The sequence below is a fragment of the Delphinapterus leucas genome, chromosome 9 (genome assembly GCF_059928025.1).
Source record: "Delphinapterus leucas isolate spDelLeu-1000000601 "Yukka" chromosome 9, BTC_Dleu_Yukka2, whole genome shotgun sequence".
NCBI classification, from domain to species: domain Eukaryota; kingdom Metazoa; phylum Chordata; class Mammalia; order Artiodactyla; family Monodontidae; genus Delphinapterus; species Delphinapterus leucas.
Window position 1 is genome coordinate 36063402 of NC_143137.1, and position 23032 is coordinate 36086433.

Here is a 23032-nt window from a genome sequence, read left to right on the forward strand (position 1 = left end):
CTGAAATATAAACATCCTAAACTGCAGAGGCTTAACCACATGACATGTAGAATCTCCAAAGGCGGGCAGTGAGAAGAGCATGGGCCAGGATCCCAGGGGGGCTAAGGGTGGGCAAGAGGCTGGGGTTGGGACAGGGGCAGATAGAGCTCACGCAGCTGGAAGTATACAGCATGAGAGGTTGGCTACTATGCAAATCCTAATGACAAAGAGGACTGCCCCAGTGCTCAGGGTGAGGTTACTTCCACAGAGACATTTCGAGTGGAGCCCAGCAGCAGGCAGCGACCATAGCAATACCATGATTCAAGGAAGGTCTACCTGGTTGGAAGTAAATCCCCAGCCACTAGCTCAAAGGTGTAAATAGTGAAAGGAAGAAGTGTGAGATGGACAAATTATAGAATGGCAGTCATGCCTCAGTCAAACATCCTGGGCTCCAGATGGAAACAGAAGTGTAAATCAGGTATAAAGTCAGAAATCCAGGAAGTCACTTTCTAGAATCTATCCACTAGAAAAGACAAAGTTCTAGCTGAGCCTTGCTCATTCATTCATTTATCCAATCCTTTGTTCACAAATTCATACTAAACACCTACAAAACATTGCTAGACACTGTTCCTGGCCCTATGGATTCAACAGGGAAAAACAAGCATCATCCCTGCCCTTGTAAAGAGCTTTGCTGGAATTGCTTCGGGGCTTGAGTAGTGGTGAATATTTAGGTTAAAAAACTTCATCAAGACAGGGCTGTTGGACACTACCAGTGTTAGCAAGATTGAACTGCCTGTGCCCATGAAAAATTCTGCTCCAGCCCACAGGCAGCCAGATCAGTAGCAAGAAAAGAAATGTAGTTCTATCACCTTATAAACATATATTAAATAATAAATGGAGGACAAGGTGATGATGATGATGAGTAGTTATATACTTGTTTCATGATCCAACCAAGAGACTGAAATCACATCATTTATTTAAACAGAAAGTAATATAAAGAATTGTTATATTCACTAGTTTGTTGTATTTTTTAGATTCCACATATAACTGATATCATATAGTTTGTCTTTCAACAAGCTAGTGAATATAACAAAAAAGAATCAGACTCACAGATGTGGAGAACAAACTAGTGGTTACCAGTGAGAAGAGGGAAGCGGGGAGAGGCAATAAAGGGGTAGTGGATTAAGAGGTACAAACTATTTACATATAAAATAAGCTACCAAGATATATTGTACAACATGGGGAATACAGACAATATTTTATAAGAACTATAAATGGAATATAACCTTTAAAAATCGTGAATCACTATACTGTACAAAAAAGAATTGTTAATTCAGTAAAAGTTGTTAATTAGCTATTGAAAAGACAAAAAGAGAACTCTAAGTTATCACAGAGATAGTAACTGCAAGATGCAACTGCCATCACTGAGTTTGGAGAAATAAAGGAAGAACTGGGAATTATTAACAGTTAGAAGCCTGGAGGACAGACCCCACGGTGTTGAAACTCAGACTTCTGAGAAGAGGAGATACTCAGATGGTGCTAGGTCCCTGAGCTCAGAAGTAGGAGGCATCCCAGACCTGGGGAGGAGATGTCCCAGAACTCTGAAACTGGGGAGCTATCTAGCTGCTACTGGGGTCTTTAAGGGTTGGCTCTATGGGTGTTGGGAAAAAACTGCAAATTGGACTCAACTGCTGCTATTGGAACAAACTGCTGCTACAGAGGTAAAGAAGCACTGCTGGGGTGACACTCACGGGGGAAAAAAAAGCCAATAGAAAACAAATAGGAAGAAAAACAGAAAATAAGAGCAAAGAGGAAGAAGCATGTTCCATCTACTTCCTCCTGCTTGCAGTCTCCCTCTAGCACCCCCAATGACAGAGTTAAACCAATTGACAAAGCAGAAATGTGATTTGCAGACGCCCAGCCCCAGTATCAAAAAGCAAAATATAGAAGAGTGGCTTTGAAACTGAGAGACGATAGTTTAAATAACCATCCCAGCAATCTAGCGCACATTTTTTACCTTTTGGAGACACAGTTTGTCAAATAAGGACAATAATGCCTACCACAAGAAGATGTTTTGAGAATTAGACAAAATATATATAAAGTACTTCACATAGTGCCTGAAAAATAAAATGCATTTTTTCACAATTAATGGTTTCCACTCCTGATTCATCCTTCCAAGTACATCTGCCACCTCCGGTGCCTTCCTTAAACAACTACATTGTAGAACCCCATGTGTGGCCTAATCTATTGCCAGAATATATCTCAGCAGGAAAAGTCTATTTATAAGGCCTCAATCAACAGGGAAATCTTCTAAGTTGGGGACCATATTTTGGCTGTTGTATTTTCACTTCCATTCCTCCCTGTCATCCTGAAAATCTGGCAAAAAATATCACCTACACACTTCCTTGCCCTTGCCACCATCAATCCAATAGGCTGGCTTTCCATTAAGACACGTTCAAGTTCCTTCTTTCCACTCCGCAAACAGTTCTAGCAATGTTTCAAACTTGATCCAACACCTTTCACCCCAAAGAATTGTCTTCAATACCTTGTGGCCAGGAGGATCACATGCCCAAAAAGCAGACATAGGAACTCACTATCATTTTCCTGATGTTCTCTATCCAGCAGCCATTTTCCTCAGCAACATTCCAGACATCAGACACCTAAGGCCTAGGAAGAATTACTGAAAGCAGAGCAGTATCAGATGCGTTATGGCACATTTTAGAGGCAAGAGCCACCGTGGCCCTGAATGGCCCATAAAAACCAACTCTTACAAAAAATCAAAATATAGCTCTTCCACAATCTTGCCTAAAATTGTGGGTTCCTAATAGTTCATTCCCTTCCAGACCATGGCTCATGCGGTTCTACCTTTATTAACTCTAAGACCTCGGGAAATTTTCTTAAACCTCTAAGCCTCACTTAATTCCTTGTGGAATGGAATCCCTAACATTATCTCACATTTTGTTGTAGGAATTAGAAAAAACCACACAAGTTCAAGGAGAGGGAAGAAATGGGGAGTTGTTGTTTAGTTGGTATAGAGTTTCAGTTCTGCAAGATGTAACAAGTTCTGGAAATCTGTTGCACAGCAATGTGAATACATTTAACACTACTGAACTGTACACTTAAACAGATACAATGGTAAATTTTATGTCCTGTGTTGTTTACCACAATTTAAAAAAATGTTTACTGAATGAATGAATGAATGAATATAAAGTTCCTATCACACGTGCAGGCACACACACACACACACACACGCACAACACAGAATCATCACAATGTCTGGCACATCACAGGTATTCAAATATCCATGAGGTTCTGCCTTTTTTGCCTTTGAGTCTCCCAACAATCTCTTGACTTCAGCCTCACCTGCATGAATTACTAATTTTTCTTCTTCTGAACACTGTGTAGACCTAATTACATTCTGTCCAGTGTTACTCCTTAACATTTCAGTTTGGGCATGTTTTATCTTGCCAAATAGATTGTCAGTTCCTGCAGAGAAGGGACCATATCTTATACTTCTTTTAATGTTCCCCCCTTCACATCCAGTGCAATCTTTGCATTAACTGTTGGCTGAGATTCTACTTCAAATGAGATGCACCTTCCCAGAGACAAAACATTCCAGTTGCTGCTGCCTGCTCTTGGTCCTCTATCATCATAGATCAACATTTATTGACCTGTTATTTACATAGAGATCTCTGTTAGAAAGACGGGGTAAGAGCAATGGACAGGGAAGGTAGGAAGAGAACTAAATGATATGTAAGATATGATTATTGTCCTCAAAAGGCTTACAATCTATTTGCACAGACAAAACAAACATACACAGAGGTTGGTAAAATTGCAAGGACATACAGAGGTTGGTAAAATTGCAAGGAAAAAAAGCTAAGTGTCCACTGAGTGTTACGGACAATGCAGGTATTCAAGAGGCCATGGATACTTCATGGGAAATTAAACAAGAGATGAGCTTTAGAAAAACACAAGCAATAGAGTATATATTCTTTAGAGTTAAGATGATTCTTCAGGGGAAAAAAATGTATCTTCCTACTAACTCTGAGATAAAATTATTATACATTTTCAAGATAATACTAATAACAACATTATTTCAGGCACTGCAGTAGACTCTACATACTATCACTAATCTAAAAAAAAGGAGGGGGTGGTATAATCCCTGTTTATATATAAAGAAACAGTGTGAAAGAAACTAAGCTACTTCTCTACAGATGCAGATAGTAAGTACTGGATTTGAACACATCTGTCTGACTCCAAAGCATGAATTCTTCCCACTATACAACTCATTCATTCATCAAACATTTACTTAGCAAGTGTTGTGCTGAAGATAAAAAAACTAAATAAAACATGATTTCTTCCTTCAAGTAGTTCTGGTCTGGTGAGGAGGCAGTTATAGAAAGAAACCATTTCAACCAAATGTGGTGAGTCCAAGAATAGAGACTTGCAGAAGTTATGGAGTACATAGGAAGGAAACCTAATCCATCCTGGAAAATCCTGGAAGATTTCCTGGAGGAGCAGAATTCTTTGTTAAGTCTAAAGGAATAAAAGAAACAACAATAGCTTACAGTTGTGTACTTACTAGGCAGATACTATTATTAGCCCTGATTTACAGTTGAGAAAAATTGAAGCACAGAGAAGTGAGCAACTTAAACCGTTTATAAACAAGTGGTAGAGCCAGGATATGAACCTATTCTCTCTTAACCTCTACAGTATACTGCATATGAGTAGGAGTTTGCCAGAAAAGTAGACTGAAGAGGAGCATTTTTTGCAACAGGAAAATTGAGAGCAAGGCAAAGGCAAGAAACTGCCCTGTATGGGACCATATAAGTACAGTATGACTGAAGCAGGAAATAACAAGAGATGAAATTAGAGAATTATGGGCCAGACCACAAAAGGTCTTGTGTAACATGCTAGGCTCTTAGAATTTATCCTATAAACTATGGAAGAATGTCTTCAGATCATGCCAGCTATTTGGAGGATGAATGTCAGTTAAGACTAAAGGGAAGGGAGTCCATTAGGAGACAGTCGTCGTTATTATTATTACTGTAAAAAACAACATAAATTTATTCTAATAATTTGTAAGTATACAGTACAGTAAGGAGACCATTTTAATATGCAACAGAAAGAGAATGAGAACTTGAACTTGGGTGGAGAGAACAAGATGGAAAACTAGGAAATAAGACATGTCTAAATGGCAAAATAGGCAGAACTTGGTGATGAACTGAATATGCCTGCCTCCCTGCCCATCAGCATTTCCTTTTTAAAATAATTTATTCAGGAAAAGAGAAAGCATAAGTGTATGCATTTGTCCTTCTGAACTGGTTACGCATGGTGCTAGGCCCAGTAGCATTAAAAATGATTAAGACACACTTCCCATCCTAGAAGAACCTGCAGTCTGGAGTGGGAGTGAAGAACAAGACAAGCGCAATAAAGGGTTATGTGGTTATGAAAGAAACAGGTACAACATGCTCTGGGGATCCAAGGCAGGAATAGTTATCCCCAACCTCGGGAGATCAAAGAAGGGTTGAAGGAAAAGATGCCCCAAACTGAATCTGAAGAAATGAGCAGACACTTCCAGTGGATCATGTATTACTTGACGTAAATGTTTCTCCAGTGTAGTGTGGCAGGAACACAACAGAACAAATAGTTTCAATGAATTATGCAGAGGAGGTGAGGGGGGGCAAGATAAATATGTGGACCCCTGAAGGTATCAAAAGTAGACCAGGAATTTGTTAGCTGCTAGTTCCTCCATTAAAACACCAAAGCACAAGTGGGAAAGTGAGGTCACAAAAAGATGAAGGTGGGGAACAAGATAGTGATCTGCAATAAAACTACAAGAAGTGCTTTGGTTTTATAGTGCTGTCTGTGGCCACATCATCACACTCCATCTAGCTCCACCTTGAGGCACAGAGTCAGAGCTCAGTATGCTTGGAGAAGTATATAAGTCTATTAGGTCTACCCTGAAACCTAGCATTTCCTATAATTGTAGGATGTTATCTTGAGATTCACAGTTATGGGTATGTGCATCAGGCAGTTCCTACTGCTCTTCTAAAGGATTTTAAATCACCTCATAACAACTTATGTTTAAAAGCCTCACTGCCTCAGTCACAAATATTGATCTTTGTGAACAAAAGTACCTTTTTTTGACAAATGTGTTTATACAGACATTATTTTTTTCTAAATGCAATGCCCAATGTCAGAAAAGCAATATTATTCATGAATATAAACTCTCAGACTTGAAAAAGAACACCTTTGTTTAACCTGTTTACTATACAAGAACAAAAGTACCTTTTTTTGACAAATGTGTTTATACAGACATTATTTTTTTCTAAATGCAATGCCCAATGTCAGAAAAGCAATATTATTCATGAATATAAACTCTCAGACTTGAAAAAGAACACCTTTGTTTAACCTGTTTACTATACAACATCTATGCAAACAATTCCTAAATCTCAAGCATCTTTCTGGAAATGGCTATTCATTCCCTTCTAAAGTCAAATTTCTACTGCTGTCCCTAACAATTAAACAAGAAAAAAGGAAATGCAGTTGCTGAAATTGATCACAGACTTTCAAGTTCATTTAACATACTGTCTTCAACACAACAACATAGGCTACAAATCTAGTTTTTTGAATAATCTCAATATTCTTTACAGAGCGGTTTAGAAGTATTTTTCCTTAAAAAAATAAAATGATTTATCTAGAGGAAAAAATGTCTAATAAAATCATTTTAATTAGTTGTACACATTAATCATGAAATTGCACAGAATAATTATAGTGACAGTTCTCCACTTACTATAATGAAACATAGTGAGAATGGTTAGAATATAAACAGATCAGAGGGACTATGAAGGTGAGTGTTATTTGGCATAATTTTACTATGATTTAGTAAAGACTATGTCTCCCAGGATAAAATAATAGGTTCTCATTATATGAAGGTGACTTACTTGGAATCGGGAACCAAAAACTCTTTATTTCTCATGACCAGCCATCCCCAGTCCAAATCCCACATTCAGGAGCATCAAAATCTCTGACCACATGCCAAAATGAAGACAGATGGATACAGAGCTGTCACATATTCAGTACCTGCAAAAAAAAAAAAAAAAAAAAAAACTGGAGTTATAACATCAGAAGACAGTAGGCTAAGGCCTAAAGAGTCCTGCTTTTTCACACATAGTAGCATGTTTATTCATCCCATTGTACTTCTACAGTTCCCCAGAGGGAAAATAAGTACCTGAAGTTTCAACTGGGAAAGATGACTCACCCCGAAACTTGCTGAGTAGTTTATGAAGGTTTACAATGCTTGTGAATTGCTGCTTGTGTCTTGTGTGCCAGGTAATGGTCAGGATGACATGAGGCAAAAGGGTTTGATAAAATGAAAAATAAAAATCTATGGCAGTCACATATAACAATGACAATGTGTGTATCATAAACCTTTACACAAACATTTTAGCATATGGTGTATATATTTCAAGTAATATAAATGCAAAAGAAAAGGCCTTTAGCACAAATTGACCAGCTTCGACACTGGAAAAATACAAATTAACAAAAAAGAAATTCAAAGGGAAATTAATGGATCTCATAAATGTCTCAAGGGTGAAAATATTGTTTTCTCCTCAACACAGGAAAGAAACAATTTCTCGTAATAAATTCTACCAGATATTTTAGTGATGGTGTTATTTCTGTTGCTTTTAAAAATGTATTTTTAATTGTCCTACATATTTCCTTAAGCATACAAAAAGAAATGAGAGTCCTGGGGCGTAGCCAAGATGGCAGAGTAGGAAGGCCCTGAGCACACCTCCTCCCACAGGCACACCAAAATTACAACTATTTACAGAACAACTGTCTATGAGAACAAGCTGAAGACTAGCAGAAAAGATTTTCCTCAACTAAAGATATAAAAAAGGAACCACAATGAGATGGGTAGGAGGGGCAGAGACACTATGTTATCAATACCCACACCCCTGGGTAGGCGACCACAAATGGGAAGATAATCACAACTGTGGAGGTTCTCCCTAGGAAGCAAGGGATCTGAGCTCCACCTCCACATCAGGCTCCCCAGCTTGGGGGTCCTGCACCAGGAAGACAAGCCCCTATAACATCTGACTTTGATAGCCAGGAGGGCTTATATACAGGAGAGCCAAAGGGCTGTTGGAAATGAGAGACTCGAGGCACACAAAAGCTCACATGCTCCCAGTCCCAGCACAGAGACCGTAATTTGAAAGGAGCTTGGGTTAGACAACTTGCTAATCTTGGAAAGCTTCCTAGAGAGGTGGGAGGCAACTGAGACTCCCCCGAGGACATAAACACTGGTGGTAGTCAATTTTGGGAGCTTGATCTACCAGGCAGACACTGGTGCTGGCATGCACTATTTTGGAGTCCTCCTTCTAGCCTATCAGTGTTAGGGGCTTACCTGCCCACCAATGGGACAGTACCAGCCCCAGGACCCACCAGGTCATGGAGACAGCCATGCTGGGACCTAAGTGTCCATTGATAGATGAATGGATAAAGATGATGTGGTATGCAACGGAATATTACTCAGCTATAAAACGAATGAAACCTTGCCATTTGCGACAACATGGATGCACCTAGAGGGTATTATGCTAAGTGAAACAAGTCAGACAGAGAAAGACAAATACTGCATGATTTCACTTATATGTGGAATCTAAAACAAACAAACATAACAAAACAGAAACACAGATACAGAGAACAAACTGGTGGTTGCCACAGTGGAGGGAAGTGAGGGGATGAATGAAACAGGTGAGGGAGATTAAGAGAGGTATAACCTTCCAGTTATCAAGTAAATAAGCCAGAGGGATGTAATGTACTGCATGGGGAATACAGTCAATAATATTGTAGGGCTTCCCTGGTGGTGCAGTGGTTGAGAGTCCGCCTGCCGATGCAGGGGACACGGGTTCGTGCCCCGCTCTGGGAAGATCCCACATGCTGCGGAGTGGCTGGGCCCGTGAGCCATGACCGCTGAGCCTGCACATCCGGAGCCTGTGCTCCACAACGAGAGAGGCCACAGCAGTGAGAGGCCCGCGCACCACAAAAGGAATAAATTTAAAAGTTTTAAATTAAATAATATTGTAATACCTTTGTATCGTGACCGATGGTAACTATATTTATCATGGTGATCATTTTGTAATATATAAAAATACTGAATCACTATGTTGCACACCTGAAACTAATGTAATATTTTAAGTCAATTATACTTCAATAAAAATTTTAATTAAAAAAAATCAGAGACTCCACTTATCACAGAATAGCCCCCAAACAGGCAATACTATTCCCATTGCTAAAAGTATTTGAAATATATACCAGCATACCATACAAGTCAACTGTTCCCTACAATGCCCTCTCACCAAACTGAGGTGTTTTCACAAACAACAGGATTCAAAAGAAGCAGAAGTCAGGATGGCTTTTGCAGTTTCTCAAAGCATGACCTACAAAGGAACTCCCTCTCTCTGTGTCATGCAGGCTAATCCCTACTGGTAGCAATGATAACGCTACTATACTGGCCGCACTCATCTGATGTTATTTATGTACCTCCAACTGACAACTAGTAAAATGAGGCTTTAAAAAAAATTCATTAGGTCCCCTTCCTTTCTTCCTTCCCTTCCTTCCTCCCTCCCTCCCTCTCTCTCCCTTTCTCCATCTCTCTAGATTGTCTTTTCTTTTGTCCAATAGTGAAAAAAAATGGGTGCTAGTAGGTCTACATGTACCGCAATCCCTATCTCAGGCTACATTGGAAGACCAATGGATCATCACCCAGAGTAAACCTGTCACTTCTTCACATCACCTACCCACAGAGAAAAAATTCTGTTTCTTATCTATCTAAGTGTCTACATCAAAAGCTTAGGCATGTCACCTTTGTTTTTTATCTTCTAATATCCAATAAGTTACCAAGACCCACTATTCTTGCTAATAGACTCTCAAATCTGTCCACTTCCTATCATCTCAATGTCTCCACACAATCTGGGTCTCCACGATCTCTTCCTTGTCTCCTCACTGGCCTTGATGCCTCTACTCATAGCCTTTCCGTCTGCTCACCACACTGCAGCTAGAGTAATCAATCAAAAATGCAAATCTGGTCAAGTTACTCCTGTTAAAGACACTTCAGTGGCTCCCCCATGTTCTTAGGATAGTCTTGTATGCTCACAATATATGTTTCTGTAATCAGACCCCTGCTTATCTCAACTCCTCTTCACCTTACTGACCCTTACAAAAATAGTCTGTTTTCACGATCATGAACTACAGCCAAGCTCTAAGGCCTTTGCACCTGTTGCCCCCTCTTACTAGAAAATCCTCCCTGCCATATCCCTGCCTTTAACATGGCTGAAACTTACTCAATCTGAAGGATTCATCTCAGATGTTAGTTCCTCCAGGATGCCTTCTACCTTACCTGCTTGGCACTCCCACAGAAATTGATTATCATCAGTCAGTGTTCACTTTTAGCTTCCCCAACACATCAGTAAGTATTTGTTGAAAAAAAATTTTTAATTCAAATCATTTTGTTGCATGACTGTTGGTTTTACTGTAGCATATGTGTATAAAGATCCAAGTTAACTAACAATGAACCAAGCTGCTTAGCTTTGCATCCCACATTTACTACTTGAACACACATAAACTAGGCAATTTTAACTTTATACTATTATGGGTTGACAGACACCCTGATATCATTAAAGCCAAGTCCTATAAATATAAAAATATATGGGTTTATATTTACCAGAAAACCAAGGTTTGAGTTTGCAAGAGCTCACTCTAGTTTTATTAATATAAAAATCAACCTTTATTGTTTCAGGGTCATCTCAGTGACACAAAACTGTCTGAAAATTGATCAACTGCTTCCTTTTCACAGTGATAAAGAACTGCCTGGTTAACAGAGGGTAGAGAATTGCACAGCTGTAACATGCTTAGTGTTATCTGAATGTAAACAAATGTGATAACTGAAAGCAAATTCAATCAAAAGAACATTACCACTTTCTTAATGATTAACATGAAACCAGTTATCTAATGAAAAAAATTTAGAACAAAAAATTCAAGGTGACCCAAGACTTAGGGGTTCCTAATGTGAAAGCTTAATTCTGTTATAAGTCAGTCAGCATCAATATAAACTCTGTATCTGTCCAATTTAGAAGAATCTCTTGGATAAAAAAATCTAAGGTTCAACTGTCAAACACAGTACCTAAGCTTTGATTTTCAGTGTGATGGGTGAGGAAGGGGGGTAAAATGTGAATATTCTCTGTTTGCTTTGATGGTCCACAGTAAGCACAGTTCTAATTAATCTTGCCAGTAAGAGAAGCCATAATCCACAAGGACTCACCTTCCCAGCCAAGCTGCTATTCTACATCCTGTATGGTTGAGTGCAGAATACTGTGCTACCTTACCAAGTATAATTGGTACTGGATGCTCCACCCAGATTCCTTCCTCGTCCTTCCCTCAGCTGTTGGGAATACCATCTTTTGACAGTTCACATTTGTGTCCCTCACAGAGAAATGCCCTTGGCCACAAAGAACTGCCTCACTTAAAGTTAAGCTCCCTCTCAGGGGAGAGCTCACAGTCAATGAGCTACTCATACAAAGGAACAAGAACATCTTTGCTTCAATATAGAGTATCTCTGAAGGAACATCCCAGCTCAAGAGCTCCCTAAAGGCTCTACTGATGCCTCAGTTGCACTGTGGGTCAGGTTCTCCCGCTTCCTGATCCTCCTTTTCTCACTTCCTTACAGATGCATTTCTGGAGACCACTTCTCAGAAAACCTCTTCATCTGAGAATCTACTTCCAGGCAGCCTAATCTAAGACTCAAGTCAGTAACTATGAAAGGCAAATATACTAGTATACAGTAATTTTGCTGACTTCATAGGTCTTGGTATCAGTCTTGGTCTTTTGTTACAGATGTCAACCTATTAACTGAGGCAAAGACAAGATCTAAAATTTAATCCACCACTAACTGACTCCAGTTCCCATTTGATTGTAAGAAAATTTAGGAACCAACTCATTGGTACTATAGGTTATCTTACTTTACCCTTTATCCTCAACAATTTTGAATGTTTGGCAAAAATTACTGGATAATTTTATCATCACCCAATTATAAGAGAAAAAATATTCTAGATGAAATTCTAATTAAAAGAGCATAAGAAGAAAAGGAGAATAAAAATGATTTGTCCACAGTAGATCTCTATGTTCTCAAAGATAGGGGAAATGTACTTTTGTTGGACTTATAAAGATTCAGGCCTTTTCTGATCAAAATATAAAAGAATTATTAGAATAGAATCTACTTGTTATGTTCTCAATCAATCTCTTAAAATCTCCTTTGGAAATGAAAGAAAGGTTGTCATGAAATCAACTGATTCTTTTATTCCATTCACTTCTCAATCCAAAGGATATGAAAAGATCCTAGGTTTTGAGGTCTTTGTTTTTTGTCTTTGTTTTTTTGTTTTTTGAGTTTTGTTGTTGTTGTTTTGGTGCCACCATTTTGAAGAGTAGAAATTAAATCAGTTGGTCTGCCTAACTGTAGTCTCATTTGTCTTAGTTGATACAAACCTAAGTTTCTCTTCTAGAGCATATGGACACAAAAACTAAATAGATCACGGTACAACAGCAAATGCTGATGTGCTATCCTTTTAAGAAAATATAATTTTTATATATAGATGCAAACTGCCAAACAGAAAAGGAGGCTTGCCCACAAAAATAAATCTGTTTCCTTTAAGTAGAAATTTCTGTGAAGTACAAATAGAATCACTAACTTAAAAGTAGTTTCCTATAACTGAATGACAAGGCCCTATTCCTGTTGGGGAAAGGAAGATGCAAGTGGAGGCAGAGATCCATTCTTTTATGTTTTACAGGAAAAATAAAATGATATGTGTCTTTCTCTTTCACTCCCAGTGTATCAAACCTAGACTAGTTTTTCTAGATTTTTCTACAGTTGTCCCTCAGCATTCACAAGGAATTGGTTCCAGGACCCACCATGGATACCATGATCCAAGTATGCCTAAGTCCCATAGTGGGCCCTCTGTATCCATGGGTGCAGAACCAGCAGATTCAGAACCAGCATATATGGAGAGCCAAATGTATATTTATTGAAAGAAATCTGCTTATAAGTGGACTTGTGCAGTTTGAATCTCTGTTATCCAAGGGTCAACTGAACTATGTACTTTTATGAGTAAAAGTGTTTTAAATATTCATATATATAATATATAAATTATATCCATTACTGTGCTAGTAGGTACATTTCAAAAACACAATAATAGAAGTATTATAAAAATAAAACAAAAATGAAATTAAAACTTTACATAACTTCAGTTTATTAATTAGTGGTCCAAAAATTTTTCCTCATACTAAAATATTCTTTTTTTTTTTTTTTTTTTTTGCGGTACGCGGCCCCCTCACTGTTGTGGCCTCTCCCGTTGCGGAGCACAGGCTCCGGACACGCAGGCTCAGCACCCATGGCTCACGGGCCTAGCCGCTCTGCGGCATGTGGGATCTTCCCAGACCGGGGCACAAACCCGTGTCCCCTGCATCGGCAGGCGGACTCTCAACCACTGCGCCACCAGGGAAGCCCCTAAAATATTCTTAATAAAAATTCTAAAATAAAGATCAATGCAATCAAATATACATCATTTCTCTCAAACTTAGCTTAACATTTATTGATGCTATGATTCAAAAGTATGGTTCTAAATTCAATTATGATTGTCATAAGCTAAAAATAAAATGCTAAACAAAGATAAAAAGATCCAAATAGATGAGGCACATTATTGGCTGTGTTTATTAAATCATGAAATTCATTTTACAATCCTTTGAGTGGTTAGTATTATATTTAACCCATGGTTTTTTTGCAAGAATCTTTGAAAGTTAATCAAAACCAGATAGCACGATATGCTCATCTACATAACCAGAAAGACAAACACTACAGTAAACAATTATATGTTGAAAGTGAACTAATAAATATGGGCACTATGGTTGACTCTCACTCTTCCTAGAATAGCTGGGAGACTCTTTAGAACACATGATTATTTGACAAGTTGGCAGTGTAAGGGCACCAGTGCTAAACCACGTGATAAATAATAGTAAATCTGTATTTCTTACTTTCAAGAGGAAATTAATTTTAAAAAGAATTTGAACATTTCCTTCCCAAACTCTCTGGCAATCCAGGGAGAAAATCTCTTACCTAAACAGCTGATTCCAAAGAACTGTTTAGAAAAGAAGACACCAAAAATTTAACCTAGGTGTTTTTTCAGGCTTTGCTTCCCTGAGTAGCTAAGCACCTAGACAGTATGATAAGCAGGGTCAACATGTTTCCAGATCAGCACACTGCACATATTTTGGTACTCACATGCTCAAAAGTCAAATATACTATTGACCCTTGAATGACACAGGGGTTAAGGGAACCAACTCATATGCAGTTGAAAATTTCTGACTCCCCAAAATCTTAACTACTAATAGCCTACTGCTGACTGGAAGCCCTACCAATAACATAAACAGTTGATTTACACATATTTTGTATGTTATATGTATTATATACTGTATTCTTACAATAAAGTAAGCTAAAGAAAAAACCATAAGGAAAATTTACAGTACTATACTGTATTTATAGATGCTATAAGTTTACATCAACTGTTGACAAGATGAACTGTCTGTCAGTACGTACATCAATACTCTATTATATGGTATAAAACACTGTAGATGTTATACATAATACTAACACTAGACCATCAAAAACAAAAAGATAGGGACTTCCCTGGTAGCACAGTGGTTAAGACTCCACGCTCCCAATGCAGGGGGCCTGGGTTCGATCCCTGGTCAGGGAACTAGATCCCACATGCATGCCACAATTAAGAGTTCCCATGCCACAACTAAGGAGCCCACATGCCGCAATTAAGGAACCTGCCTGCCACAACTAAGACCTGGTACAACCATATAAATAAATAAATATTGAAAGAGAAATTCATTTTTATTTACAGGTATAATGGTTCATGTATTAATAATGAAGCAGCAATATAATTGCTTTAGAGTAGCCTAGTGTAATCTATAGGAGTGCTTCACAGTAGCCTAGCCTATATGCTAAGGAATGAATTGTTATAAAACTTTCATGGCATACAGTATTATGGTCACATTCATAATACAGTATAGGAAACATTGTTACTTTAAGAAAACACAAAAATTTCTAATACGGTTCTTGCTACAAAACAAGGTCACCACAATAGCAACAAGAGGTGGCTATGAAATTATTACATTAGGACAATAATGTACTACAGATTTTATAGTTATAATTATTTTTTTAGCTGCGGCATGCGGGATCCTAGTTGCCTGACCAGAGATCGAACCCATGCCCCCTGCAGTGGAAGCATGGAATCTTAACCACAGAACCACCAGGGAAGTCCCTATACGCTTATAATTTAAAACTGCATCTTGACATTTGTTTACATTTCTCTCAACTGCAAATGGTGCCATGTACAGTCTGTAAGTGTATGTGTAAGTTCTGATAAATTTTAACTTTTTATAATAGATTTGTGTACATTTTATGGTATTAAATGATAAAAGAGGCTTGTATCTACGTGTATTTTATGCATTCATGACGTATTTTTTCTTAATTTTTTTCTATACTTCTAGGCTACACAGTTCATCTGAGAGCTTTATCAAATTGTCACAAATCTCCACAAAACTTTCCAATACATTTACTGGAAAAAATCTACGTATAAGTGGACCCACGCAGTTCAAATCCATGTTGCCCAAGGGTCAACTTTACTTTTATGTCCAATGTTTCATGGATTTACTCATTCAGAAATTAAATCAAAATAGTTCATTTCCCAGGAAAGCACAATTTGAAATTTAGAATAAGAAGAAATATGAAAACTTACTTTGGCCCAAGATTTAATCACCCAGAAATGTACAAATGTACAGTACAATGACTTGATATCCACAAGTCTGTTAAGATCATTCTGACTAATGGCAGGAAGCATTTTGTAGGTATTCCACAACAAATCCATTTTCGGGACACATCACATTCAAAAGCTTGATTAAGCTTTTATCTTGATCCTCAGATTATAAACTTTCGCTGGTCTGAATAAAATATACAGAACCCACTTTTCATCTGTTCACTTTAGTATTACACAATAGTTTATGGAACAGTATCAGTTACACAGACTGGTGATAAAATATGAACAATATTAACAATATATCATATATACTTATGTATTTATAAATATTAAGAAATCATTAACAAAGTTTTCTTTTCAGAAATAGAGAAAGAAGTCCATTTTCCCTTCCTATTTGAAATAAAGAAAGAAATACTAAGAATAAAGCCTTTGAAAAGATAAATAGCAGTGTCTCAGAGACTCTTGAATAAACTCTTAAAATGAGCACCAGACAACTAGCATAAGACTTGGGTGGTAAGGGGAGGAGATAAGAGAATGAGAGAATGTTGAGTTCAGACGGAACCTTCAAGGACATGTAAACTAATCATCCTTTTGAAGTTTGAATCCTTTCTACATCATGTAAAGTGTTCATTAAGCCAGCCTACTGACTGATCAAGAATTCACTGCTCACCAAGGTAGCCATTTCTCTTAAAACATTAAAAAGCTTTCCCTTATATTGAGCTAATACTTGCCTCTCTATCTCTGTCACCCACTGGCCATCCAGAACAACTCCAATTCCTTCCCTTTAGTTTAGGGCCTCTCCTATGGGATGAGCTATCAAAAATACTAGTTAGTCTCAATGAGTCCTTTCCTTTACATCCCATAGTCTTTCAACTATGTTTTTCAACTAACGATTCTAGTGTTATCATAGCACAGTCCTGGTTAATATCCAGTTTATTAATGTTTCTCTGAAAGTGGGGAACATAAAAGAACACTATATTGCTAGACTTGGCCCAAAGTGGAAAGAGCAAAGCAGAACTTCCCCTCTCCATTCGAGATACTACACATCTATTCCTGCAGCCCATGATTACATTCACTGTTTCCATGGCTATGTCACACATATTGATTCAAACTGAGCTTTATGTTGACTAAAACTTTAGTCTTAGTGTGTCAACTAAAGACTGCTGCTCACCATCTGCCTCTACACGGATGAAGTCACTAGCCACTGCAGTCGCTGACCCTCAACATGCCCTGAAAGGAGTTCAGGGTGGAGATAAGGAATGAAGCACTCTGTGCTGTGGGAAAAACTGGCACAACAGGCCTTCAGATAGTTAGATATTTTCAGGAGAAGATTTTATGAGCCCAGTTTCTTGTATCTTCTCATATCCAGAAAAGCACTAAAATCACTAACAGAGACATCTGCTCTTCATGACTACCAGCCACCTTCTGCCAAAATGTGTGCCTGATTGCACGTATCCCCCCTCGCCAAAACCATATATATATTGACCTCTCCTCCTCTACCTGTTTGGAGCAATTCCTCAGAGCTATCTGAGAGGCTGTCTCCCAGTCTATAGTCCTCATTTTGCCCCAAATAAAACTTAACTCACAATTCTCACGTTGTGCATTTTTTTCAGTTGACAAGTTATTCATTTACTCAATAAATATTTATGTAATGCTACTACAAGGATATTATAATACTTGGAACAGTATGAGAAATTAGTGAGAGATAGATGAAAGAGGTAAGACCTGGGCCCAAGCCCCACTTTATCCAGCTGTAACTGTGTGGGCAAGAACACTTGTTAGAGCTACTCAATTTTCAGAACTATCTTGCTACCTGCTGGTCGCAGTTCCAAAGCATATGGATGGGCCTTCAGCCAGCAATTTAGAATACCAGCACTCCAGGTCATCCATTTCCCTTCCAAACACCTACTGAGAGAAGAAATGTTTAGGGAAGATAGGTCCAAGGCTTTAAAAATTCAATCCTTGGTTAATGTTGAATCACCAGAAAGCTACATGTTAGGAACCAACCACATAATACCTTTCTGATCACCTTCCGCGAGTTGCATTTAATGCTTTGTCCTAATCTTTAACAGAAGACTGTTGTAAAAAGTAACCATGTGAAAATCACAACTGCATTATTATGTTTTAAAGCTGCTGATACTGTCCATTTTGTGGCTGAGTCCCTTTTACTGCTAGGAAAGGCTTTGTTTTCTCTGAGGGATGAGATGTTTCTACAATTCTAAAGATGGAAATCATCAGAATGTTTTACACATTTTTTTAAAAAGTAAGTTTTAGAGTTTGGGAGATTGGGATTGACATATATATACTAACATGTATAAAATGGATAACTAATAAGAACCTGCTATTTAAAAAATAAAATTAAATTTTTAAAAAAGTTTTTTTTTGTATTCTACTTATTTTATTATGAATATATTTGTGTGTACATATATATATATATTAAACAAATATTTTTGTTTTCTTTCTTCTATTATTTCCGTATCAGATAACACAAGATATATTGACTTTATATTTTAAAAAAGTAAATTTTAGAGAGAGAAAGTCTATAAGAAATAATGAGAAAAAATGCCACTTGAAACATGAACAAATAGCAAGAAATATTTGTATTTCCTGCTTCATCAGCAGCTGAAAAGGGGTCCATGAGAGCAAGATGGATAATTCAAATTGGGTCTTAATAAACTTATTATTAAGTTAAAGATCGTTGTTCAGTTGCCTCTATGTTTCCTCTTCCCAAATAATCAGGCCCAATAACTTATTCTCCCCAATGACAAAGGTTCTAAGAGCTGATGAACCTAAGAACTACCTAGAGAACTTGTTTTAGAAATTTGCATTTTTAAATAAACTCCCCATGTAATTGGGATGCAAGTGAACCACATAATACATTTTTTAGAACCCTCTTCCAGGACCAATTTTTGGATCACTTGAATTAACTCTGTCACTCATCCCTGGGCTCTCTACTGTCTCTTGAGGTCCCTTTAAAAGCCTGGTGACCAAAAGGTATGTTGAGTATTCTTACTAAGTGTCCTACTAAAGCAGAGCAGATGAAAGGGTTATGTCTCCACTCTTATGCAGCACACCACATTCACTTTAATATGCAGTAGTGTTGATAGGCATGCTCACAAAAGCAGTGCTTCACTTTGACTGTCAGATTGAGTTCAGTGACTTATTTTGACTCTCTTGACAAATGAGAGCTTAAAATGCATTAAAGTGGGTCCAAATCACAATCAAGTGAAACTGTGAAGAGCATTGTTTGGGACTTTTTCCTCAACTGAACCAGCTGCAATCAGTTTTTAAAACATAATCTACTCCATTTTTTAAATAAAGAATTTTCCTTTGAATAGAAAATCTGGCAACCTCCTTGAGTAAAGTCACTCTTCCAGAAAGTAAGATCTTTTTGTCATAATTTTTTATTCATGAAGATTTTAAATTCAAACAATACCACTTTTAGAATATCTACAGGCAAGTAACCCGTTGTCAGGGAATAGATTTATAAACAATCAAAATATTACAGGCAAGAGTAAAGAAACTTTATTGTTGCTCTCTAGCTCACAATTTCATGGATGAAGAAATCATTCCATGACAGAAACTGGTGTTATACCATAAAGTTCTCTACGTGGACCATCTATATGATTTAGCAAAAGAAACAGATTTAAAAACTAAAGTGACCAATCACTTACAACATGTCAACTGAAAATTCACAGTAAATATCTACATAAAAGGTTCAGGTACTCATATAAGTTCCCAAGATCAATCTAAACGTTACCACTTCCAAGATATTTCTTACCTATAAAAACTCTACCCCAACACATTCTATCATGTCTAAATTGACTCTAGATAAAAAGCATTTTCAAAGAACAAGTTAAGATATCCAAAGAAGAAATTCAGGATTTGAAAAATGAGTGATTTTACTCAGAAAATGGCCAGATAGAAATTTTTTAAGTCTTTAGACTTAAGAGAAATCACGCAAAGACCAGTTGGGGCATGATTCACTCTCCTATGCTACCTGCATTTTCTATCTGGTATGTTTTTAATTTTATAAATTTCATGCTGTCTGTCTCCATGGTTACCAGTGCTTAATCATAATGAGCCCCTAGTCTATACACAGGAATTATTATTTCCTTATGAATTGCACATACTAAATTGTTAATAGCTTCTCTATACTTTTACAATGACTAGTTTAAGTTTTTCACTTCTAAGCAAAGATTTTCAAAAGGTTCTTTTGACTTTCTTTTCTTCCTTTCTGAATTTTGTATATTATATGGACTTCAGTGATTTCATGATAGTTGAGATTTGCCAACACATCACAATCTATGTTCTTTGATATATGATGTCTGTGCCCATCAGTAAGTGCTCTTCTGAGCCTCAGTCAAACATCCTTTTATTTTTAAAAAACATTTTTTGTATATACCTATTAAATCTAAGTCAAAATCAATTAACAAATTAGGTGAATACTGGTATTCATTCATTCACCAAACTAGGGCCTAGAGGGGAAGTATATAAACACCAACAACTCTTCAGTGGCTCACCACAGTTAGGCTTCCTAAGCAACACTAGAGCACCTTATTTCAAAGATAATTAAAATGCAGTTTGATACTGTGGACATTTTCCACATGAAACCATGTGGGCAATGACTAAGAGTCAGTCTTTGTCAGATTTCCTGGGTTCATAACCTGATTCTACCACTCACTTATGTGACCTTAGATAAATTACTTAACCATGCCTCAGTTTCCTCACCTGTAACAGGGGATAATAATAGTGTCTCCCTCACAGGATTATTTTAAGGAGTAAATGGATTTACATTTGTTAATGTGTGGAATAGTTCCTGACACACAGTAGTCACTATTTAAGTGTTTATTAAATATAAATCAATCAATCAGTCCTAGCCTATGTATCATGAAACCATGTTTTCTAAGAAAATATTTTTTCCCATGAGAAATATTTTTTCACTGTCCCATGAGGCAAGATAATCCTCACTTTAAATTTCCTTGTGCAGCACTTAAATATTATCTGATCAGCTAGTCTCATGTCTATGAGAGTTATAGACACTGACCATATTGAGCATTTTATGTGTCACTTCATTTAATCTACAGTGGGAGTCCTACAAAAGATTGGTGATTTTCTCATTACAGATGAGAAAACTCAAGTTTAAAGAAGTTAGATAATTTGTACAAATTCACTGAGTTAGTAAGTGGCAGAGATGGGCCAACTGATGACATATCCAAAGCCAATTTTTTAATCAGTCCATTACCATGGATAAAGTACTACATAAAAAGATAATTTCACAACTTTTCAAAACTATAAATTTGTCCCGTCCAGGTATTCTTAGCCTGCTCCTGGAAGCCCAGAAATGTTAAATTTGAATCCGTCAGTGCCTGTGGGTGTGGTTCCTCTGCTTCCTGGACACCATAGGCTCGTGTGTGTGCAATTGAGTCCCACAGATTACTGAGATTCATCAGTGGAAATCAAGGTTACATCGGCAACGGGCTCTAGATGGTGCCGGGAACCATGTCAAAAATGACCTTCTGCAGCTTGCCCATTCATGTCTGTAAGATACTGACACCAGAGTGTTTAGACTCAGCAGCAGCTGAATAGCTCTGGAAAGTGCAGCGTATCTCATCCTGTTAGCTTAGTTGGCTCTAATGTAACAGTCTCAGTGATGAATGTCCTATTACTGATGGGAAATACTGATTAACTCTGGGTTGGCCTTTTTTAATTGTGAAGCTCCAATAAAATGTCTCCACTCACTTGGCTTGGTTCAATTGCTAATGAGGAAGTCTGGGTTGTATGAACTTCCTGACACAAATCAGTGACTGCAAAATCTTGATGTCAGCCTATCATGCCTTCTCTGATGGATACCAGAAGTGCCTTCCTTCAGGGCCTACCAGTGCCTCACTTCTAACAGTTATAAGCAGAAGCCACTTCTTCATTCTTCTCTGAAACCACTTTTCAGTAACAATTGACTTGTGAAATTTTGCCCTCCACCACTCAGACAAGTGTCTAAAGTAAGGTTCTTTGTCTCTGAGTATCATCGGCTACCAGTGATCTCTGTTTCAGTGAAGGATAGTGTAAGCTTAGGTTCTTCCGAATTGAAAGACTACATTTTGGATCTGATAACACTAGACACTTAATGCCAAAAGAGGAACTATATAAAAGCCTGCAGAAGCATTCAGACAGCTTGGGCGGGGCAACGTCAGGGGAGATGGAATGTGGCACTGCTTCAGAAGAGCTGTGGTTCATGTTGCTATCAGAGATGTTCACAGGCAGAACTTGTAGCTAGCAGACGCTTAGCACAGAAGAAGCTGCTCATCTCCCTAGTACTGCTAAGGAAATGATCATCTCTTTTAGAAGAGGGAACTGCACACGTACAACATGGCAGTCATTGTCCTGGTCAGTGATCTGGACAAAACATCTAAATCTGAGTTATAGCTAAGAAATAACAGTTCATTAAGATGGTTTGCAAGCACGTCAGAAATCAAAAAGCAGCTTCAGGTCAAAGGAGTGGAGGAGATCATTATATTCACTGTATCCCAGAAATTAATCCCTGCCTCTACATTACTTAATACTAGTAAACCCTGAGTTGACATTTCCAGTTACAGTATACAATATAAACTAATGAAAACCAATTATATGACTCTTGACTTATAAGTCAAAGATAAACTTTAAAAAGAAACAAACATGATTTTTTGAAGCTATCTGGGAAAATAGAGTTCCTTCATCCATGAGTATAAGCAAATTAGTTCTAAGTAGGGGTTGTAAGAATAATGTTTATCCTCTTCAAACAGTGGACCTTACTGAAGCCAAGGAGGTAAGGTAAAAATCTTGGTACCATGTTCAACACAGTGCCATCTCTCAGGGGTAATACAAAAGTATTTCCTTCTGTCCTGCAAGCTCTGCAATTAAGTATCCCATAACAATCTATCAAGAGTAATACATTCCTCTGAGCCTACAGTCTCAGTTATTATAATTCCCTCTTAGCAAATCTTCTAATGCTGTCATTTCCTTTGCTGCAATTTATAGAAAAAGCAGTGCAGAGTTACACTGTTGTAACTGTAATTAGAATTCAAAAGGAATTAAGAGTCTTTGTTTGTTTGCTGGGTTTTCTTGGGGTGGCCACAGAGTTCATTCCAGCTGAATGATTTCTTGGAGCTATTCACCCATATCTAGACCCTCCCAATCAC

At 37.6% G+C, this 23032-nt stretch overlaps 1 long non-coding RNA gene across 1 annotated transcript in view; it reads right to left on the reverse strand.

Moving 5' to 3' along the window:
* The window catches only part of LOC149748379 (uncharacterized), a 122212-nt gene that overhangs the window by 93975 nt on the left and 5205 nt on the right, over positions 1 to 23032 (reverse strand). Inside the window, exon 2 of the long non-coding RNA XR_016394293.1 lies at positions 6927 to 7065. This is a non-coding gene — a long non-coding RNA (uncharacterized LOC149748379). The remainder of the gene's footprint in view (positions 1 to 6926; positions 7066 to 23032) is intronic.